Genomic DNA, 8,395 nt, shown 5'->3' on the forward strand with positions numbered 1-8,395 from the left:
TCAATTGGTAAGTGAATAAAGGCAGACGATGAGGACGTGTAACAAGTACTGATGGTAATGGAAAAAGAGATTATTTTTTGTAAAGGCTACAAGGTATCAAATGCCAGATTTGTTTAGTCATGTTTAAGTTTTATAGCTATATATTTTTAGCTACAAAAACACTTTTTTTTTAAAGATTTTATTTATTTGACAGAGAGAGAGATCACAAGTTGACAGAGAGGCAGGCAGAGAGAGAGGGGGAAGCAGGCTCCCCACTGAGCAGAGAGCCCGATGCGGGGGCTCGATCCCAGGATCCTGGGACCATGACCTGAGCCGAAGGCAGAGGCTTAACCCACTGAGCCACCCAGGTGCCCCTACAAAAACACTTTTATTATTAAAATTCCTGACAAGGGAAAAAAAAACACCTTTGTTATTGCAAGCCTGAAATGTTTTAGTACATTATTCCTCTTCCTATGGAAGTAATTATTTCCATAATGCTCTTTCTGATGACATGAGATTCAAGAATGACTCATAGTGTAATCCACAGCAAGTCCCTTTAAAACCCACCATTCTTCTACAACAAATTAGAAAATTCACTGGAGATCTTTGGGGAGGAGTCAAGATGGCGGAGAAGTAGCAAGCTGAGACTGCTTCAGCTAGCCGGAGATCAGCTAGATAGCTTATCTAAAGATTGCAAACACCTGAAAATCCAACGGCAGATCGAAGAGAAGAAGAACAGCAATTCTGGAAACAGAAAAACAACCACTTTCTGAAAGGTAGGACCGGCGGAGAAGTGAATCCAAAGCGACGGGAAGATAGACCCCGGGGGGAGGGGCCGGCTCCCGGCAAGCGGCGGAGCAACCGCGCACAAAATCAGGACTTTTAAAAGTCTGTTCCGCTGAGGGACATCGCTCCAGAGGCTAAACCGGGGCGAAGCCCACGCGGGGTCAGCGTGGCCTCAGGTCCCGCAGGGTCACAGAAGGATCGGGGGTGTCTGAGTGTCGCAGAGCTTGCGGGTATTGGAACGGGAAAGCCGGCTACAGAGACAGAGCCGACAGTAAGCTCACAGCTCGGGGTGACCTTGAACCGGTCGCAGGCTCGGTGAGCTCGGAGCAGGGCCGGAGGTCAGGCAGACGGGAGTAACTGGGCGCGGTTCTCTGAGCGCGCACTGAGGAGTGGGGCCCTGGGCTCTCGGCTCCTCCGGGCCGGAGACCAGGAGGCCGCCATTTGTATTCCCATCCTCTGGAACTCTACGGAAAGCGCTCAGGGAACAAAAGCTCCTGAAAGCAAACCCGAGCGGATTACTCACCCCGGCCCCGGGTAAGGGCGGTGTAATTCCGCCTGGGGCAAAGACACTTGAGAATCACTACAACAGGCCCCTCCCCCAGAAGATCAACAAGAAATCCAGCTGAGACCAAGTTCACCTACCAAGGAGTGCGGTTTCAATACCAAGGAGAGCAGCAGAATTCCAGAGGAGGAGAAAGCCAAGCATGGAACTCATGGCTTTTTTTCTGTGATTTTTTTTAGTCTTGCAGTTAATTTAATTTTTTCTTTTTCATTTTTTTTTTTTTTCTCACCTTCGGGTAAAATTTTTTTTTTTTAACTGTTACCTTTTTGTTTATTTTTTAATGATTTTTTACTAGTTTATCTAATATATATATATATATATATATACTTAGGTGTTTTTTTTTTTCTTAGGTGTTTTCTTTTTTAAAAATTCTTTTCTTTTTTTTTTTTTTTTTTTTTTTTTTTTTTTTTTTTTTTTTTTTTCTTTTCTTTTTGTTTTTTTCTTTCTTTCTTCCTTTTTGAACCTCTTTTTATCCCCTTTCTCCCCACTCACGATTTTGGATCTCTTCTAATTTGGTTAAAGCATATTTTCCTGGGGTTGTTGCCACCCTTTTAGTATTTTACTTGCCCCTTCATTTACTCTTATCTGGACAAAATGACAAGACGTAAAAATTCAACACAAAAAAAAGAACAAGAGGCAGTACCGAAGGCTAGGGACCTAATCAATACAGACATCGGTAATATGTCAGATCTAGAGTTCAGAATGACAATTCTCAAGGTTCTAGCCGGGCTCGAAAAAGGCATGGAAGATATTAGAGAAACCCTCTCGAGAGATATAAAAGCCCTTTCTGGAGAAATAAAAGAACTAAAATCTAACCAAGGTGAAATCAAAAAAGCTATTAATGAGGTGCAATCAAAAATGGAGGCTCTAACTGCTAGGATCAATGAGGCAGAAGAAAGAATTAGTGATATAGAAGACCAAATGACAGAGAATAAAGAAGCTGAGCAAAAGAGGGACAAACAGCTACTGGACCATGAGGGGAGAATTCGAGAGATAAGTGACACCATAAGACGAAACAACATTAGAATAATTGGGATTCCAGAAGAAGAAGAAAGTGAGAGGGGAGCAGAAGGTATACTGGAGAGAGAATTATTGGGGAGAATTTCCCCAATATGGCAAAGGGAACGAGCATCAAAAATTCAGGAGGTTCAGAGAATGCCCCTCAAAATCAATAAGAATAGGCCCCCACAACCCCGTCACCTAATAGTAAAATTTACAAGTCTCAATGACAAAGAGAAAATCCTGAAAGCAGCCCGGGAAAAGAAGTCTGTAACATACAATGGTAAAAATATTAGATTGGCAGCTGACTTATCCACAGAGACCTGGCAGGCCAGAAAGAGCTGGCATGATATTTTCAGAGCACTAAACGAGAAAAACATGCAGCCAAGAATACTATATCCAGCTAGGCTATCATTGAAAATAGAAGGAGAGATTAAAAGCTTCCAGGACAAACAACAACTGAAAGAATTTGCAAATACCAAACCAGCTCTACAGGAAATATTGAAAGGGGTCCTCTAAGCAAAGAGAGAGCCTACAAGTGGTAGATCAGAAAGGAACAGAGACCATATACAGTAACAGTCACCTTACAGGCAATACAATGGCACTAAATTCATATCTCTCAATAGTTACCCTGAATGTGAATGGGCTAAATGCCCCTGTCAAAAGACACAGGGTATCAGAATGGATAAAAAAACAAAACCCATCTATATGTTGCCTCCAAGAAACACATTTTAAGCCCGAAGACACCTCCAGATTTAAAGTGAGGGGGTGGAAAAGAATTTACCATGCTAATGGACATCAGAAGAAAGCAGGAGTGGCAATCCTTATATCAGATCAATTAGATTTTAAGCCAAAGACTATAATAAGAGATGAGGAAGGACACTATATCATACTCAAAGGGTCTGTCCAACAAGAAGATTTAACAATTTTAAATATCTATGCCCCCAATGTGGGAGCAGCCAACTATATAAACCAATTAATAACAAAATCAAAGAAACACATCAACAATAATACAATGATAGTAGGGGACTTTAACACTCCCCTCACTGAAATGGACAGGTCATCCAAGCAAAAGATCAGCAAGGAAATAAAGGCCTTAAATGACACACTGGACCAGATGGACATCACAGATATATTCAGAATATTTCATCCCAAAGCAACAGAATACACATTCTTCTCTAGTGCACATGGAACATTCTCCAGAATAGATCACATCCTCGGTCCTAAATCAGGACTCAACCGGTATCAAAAGATTGGGATCATTCCCTGCATATTTTCAGACCACAATGCTCTAAAGCTAGAACTCAACCACAAAAGGAAGTTTGGAAAGAACCCAAATACATGGAGACTAAACAGCGTCCTTCTAAAGAATGAATGGGTCAACCGGGAAATTAAAGAAGAATTGAAAAAAATCATGGAAACAAATGATAATGAAAATACAACGGTTCAAAATCTGTGGGACACAACAAAGGCAGTCCTGAGAGGAAAATATATAGCAGTACAAGCCTTTCTCAAGAAACAAGAAAGGTCTCAGGTACACAACCTAACCCTACACCTAAAGGAGCTGGAGAAAGAACAAGAAAGAACCCTAAGCCCAGCAGGAGAAGAGAAATCATAAAGATCAGAGCAGAAATCAATGAAATAGAAACCAAAAAAACAATAGAACAAATCAACGAAACTAGGAGCTGGTTCTTTGAAAGAATTAATAAAATTGATAAACCCCTGGCCCGACTTATCAAAAAGAAAAGAGAAAGGACCCAAATAAATAAAATCATGAATGAAAGAGGAGAGATCACAACTAACACCAAAGAAATACAAACTATTATAAGAACATACTATGAGCAACTCTACGGCAATAAATTTGACAATCTGGAAGAAATGGATGCATTCCTAGAAACATATAAACTACCACAACTGAACCAGGAAGAAATAGAAAGCCTGAACAGACCCATAACCAGTAAGGAGATTGAAACAGTCATTAAAAATCTCCAAACAAACAAAAGCCCAGGGCCAGACGGCTTCCCGGGGGAATTCTACCAAACATTTAAAGAAGAACTAATTCCTATTCTCCTGAAACTGTTCCAAAAAATAGAAATGGAAGGAAAACTTCCCAACTCATTTTATGAGGCCAGCATCACCTTGATCCCCAAACCAGACAAGGTTCCCACCAAAAAAGAGAGCTATAGACCGATATCCTTGATGAACACAGATGCGAAAATACTCAACAAAATACTAGCCAATAGGATTTAACAGTACATTAAAAAGATTATTCACCACGACCAAGTGGGATTTATTCCAGGGCTGCAAGGTTGGTTCAACATCCGCAAATCAGTCAATGTGATACAACACATCAATAAAAGAAAGAACAAGAACCATATGATACTCTCAATAGATGCTGAAAAAGCATTTGACAAAGTACAACATCCCTTCCTGATCAAAACTCTTCAAAGTGTAGGGATAGAGGGCACATACCTCAATATCATCAAAGCTATCTATGAAAAACCCACCGCAAATATCATTCTCAATGGAGAAAAACTGAAAGCTTTTCCGCTAAGGTCAGGAACACGGCAGGGATGTCCATTATCACCACTGCTATTCAACATCGTACTAGAGGTCCTAGCGTCAGCAATCAGACAACAAAAGGAAATTAAAGGCATCCAAATCGGCAAAGAAGAAGTCAAATTATCACTCTTCGCAGATGATATGATACTATATGTGGAAAACCCAAAAGACTCCACTCCAAAACTGCTAGAACTTATACAGGAATTCAGTAAAGTGTCAGGATATAAAATCAATGCACAGAAATCAGTTGCATTTCTCTACACCAACAGCAAGACAGAAGAAAGAGATATTAAGGAGTCAATCCCATTTACAATTGCATCCAAAACCATAAGATACCTAGGAATAAACCTAACCAAAGAGACACAGAATCTATACTCAGAAAACTATAAAGTACTCATGAAAGAAATTGAGGAAGACACAAAGAAATGGAAAAATGTTCCATGCTCCTGGATTGGAAGAATAAATATTGTGAAAATGTCTATGCTACCTAAAGCAATCTACACATTTAATGCAATTCCTATCAAAGTACCATCCATCTTTTTCAAAGAAATGGAACAAATAATGCTAAAATTTATATGGAACCAGAAAAGACCTCGAATAGCCAAAGGGATATTGAAAAAGAAAGCCAACGTTGGTGGCATCACAATTCCGGACTTCAAGCTCTATTACAAAAGCTGTCATCATCAAGACAACATGGTACTGGCACAAAAACAGACACATAGATCAATGGAACAGAATAGAGAGCCCAGAAATAGACCCTCAAATCTATGGTCAACTAATCTTCGACAAAGCAGGAAAGAATGTCCAATGGAAAAAAAGACAGCCTTTTCAATAAATGGTGCTGGGAAAATTGGACAGCCACATGCAGAAAAAAAAATGAAATTGGACCATTTCCTTACACCACACACAAAAATAGACTCAAAATGGATGAAGGACCTCAATGTACGAAAGGAATCCATCAAAATCCTTGAGGAGAACACGGGCAGCAACCTCTTCGACCTCTGCCGCAGCAGTATCTTCCTAGGAACAACGCAAAAGGCAAGGGAAGCAAGGGAAAAAATGAACTACTGGGATTTCATCAAGATCAAAAGCTTTTGCACAGCAAAGGAAACAGTTCACAAAATCAAAAGACAACTGACAGAATGGGAGAAGATATTTGCAAACGACATATCAGATAAAGGACTAGTGTCCAGAATCTATAAAGAACTTAGCAAACTCAACACCCAAAGAACAAATAATCCAATCAAGAAATGGGCAGAAGACATGAACAGACATTTCTGCAAAGAAGACATCCAGATGGCGAACAGACACATGAAAAAGTGCTCCATATCACTCGGCATCAGGGAAATACAAATCAAAACCACAATGAGATATCACCTCTCACACCAGTCAGAATGGCTAAAATCAACAAGTCAGGAAATGACAGATGCTGGCGAGGATGCGGAGAAAGGGGAACCCTCCTACACTGTTGGTGGGAATGCAAGCTGGTGCAGCCACTCTGGAAAACAGCATGGAGGTTCCTCAAAATGTTTGAAAATAGAACTGCCCTATGACCCAGCAATTGCACTATTGGGTATTTACCCTAAAGATACAAATGTAGTGATCCAAAGGGACACATGCACCCGAATGTTTATAGCAGCAATGTCCACAATAGCCAAACTATGGAAAGAACCTAGATGTCCATCAACAGATGAATGGATCAAGAAGATGTGGTATATATACACAATGGAATACTATGCAGCCATCAAAAGAAATGAAATCTTGCCATTTGCAACAACATGGATGGAACTAGAGCGTATCATGCTTAGCGAAATAAGTCAAGCAGAGAAAGACAACTATCATATGATCTCCCTGATATGAGGAAGTGGTGATGCAACATGGAGGCTTAAGTGGGTAGAAGAAGAATAAATGAAACAAGATGGGATTGGGAGGGAGACAAACCATAAGTGACTCTTAATCTCACAAAACAAACTGAGGGTTGCCGGGGGGAGGGGGTTTGGGAGAAGGGGGTGGGATTATGGTCATTGGGGAGGGTATGTGCTTTGGTGAGTGCTGTGAAGTGTGTAAACCTGGTGATTCACAGACCTGTACCCCTGGGGATAAAAATATATGTTTATAAAAAATAAAAAAAAAAAAAAAAAAAAAAAAAAAAAAAAAAAAAAAAAAAAAGAAAATTCACTGGATTTTAGCTGTCACTTGAAAATAGAAATCAGGATGCTCAAGGAGACGTGCTTCTTTTTTTAAATTTTTTATTTAAACTCAATTTAATTAATATGTGCTATATATTATTAGTTTTAGAGGTAGCATTCAGTGATTCATTAGTCTTGTATAATACCCAGTGCTCATTACATCACATGCCCTCTTTAATGCCCATCATCCAATTACTCCTCATCCCTCCACCTCCCTCCCCTCCAGCAACCCTCAGTTTGTTTCCTATGATTAAGAATCTCGTATGGTTTATCTCCCTCTCTGATTTCATCTTGTTTTATTTTTCTCTCTTCCCCTATGCTCCTCTGTTTTGTTTGTTTAATACCACATTAGAGTGAGATCATATAATTGTCTTGCTCTGATTGACTTATTTCACCTCACATAATACCTCTAGTTCCATTCATGTGATTGCAAATGGCAAGATTTCATTTTTTTTAATGGCTAAGTAACATTCCATTATATATATATATATATCACATCTTCTTTAACCATTCATCTGTCGATGGATATCTGGGCTCTTTCCATAGTTTGGCTATTGTGGACATTGCTGCTCTAAACACTGGTGTGTAGGTGACCCTTTGGATCACTACATTTGCATCTTTGAGGCAAATACCCAATAATGCAATTGTTGGGGCATAAGGTAACTTTATTTTCAAGTTTTTGAGGAATCTCCATACTGTTTTCCAGAGTAGCTGCACCAGCTTGCATTCTCACCAACAGTGTAGGAGGGTTCCCCTTTCTCCGCATCTTTACCAACATCTATTGCTGCTTAAGTTGTTCATTTTAGCTATTTTGACCAGTGTGAGGTGGTATCTGATTGACTTATTTCACCTCACCTTTTTATTTGCACTTCCCTGATACCAGTTAAGAAATGGTCAGAAGACAAGGTGACTTGCTAGATATGAACCTCTCCTCACAGTTCAGCAAATACCACTTTACACAATATCTGTGTCATGAGAGGTGGTGTGTAGGTTAGCATTCTCCAGCTCAGAGCATCAAGCTCTCTAGCTAAAACCCTTTGGGGAACTGTTCTTGAGCAAGGTTAATCCTTTTTAATTTGTTCAGTCAAATGGGAGTGGGGAGCCTTTACAAAAAATAATCTCTTTTTCCATTACCATCAGTACTTGTTACACGTCCTCATCATCTGCCTTTATTCACTTACCAATTGACAATGGAGCCCGTCTGAAGTGATTCAAAGGGCTATAGAGTTATCTCTTGTTTTTTATATTTCTGCCATCCACAGTTTCTCCAATAGAACCCATTTTGTGCTTTTGTGGATACCATGGTAAATGCTCTGGG

The sequence above is a fragment of the Mustela putorius genome, unplaced genomic scaffold (assembly GCF_011764305.1).
Source record: "Mustela putorius furo isolate JIRA1106 unplaced genomic scaffold, ASM1176430v1.1 tig00000083_pilon_pilon_pilon, whole genome shotgun sequence".
Lineage (NCBI taxonomy): Eukaryota > Metazoa > Chordata > Mammalia > Carnivora > Mustelidae > Mustela > Mustela putorius.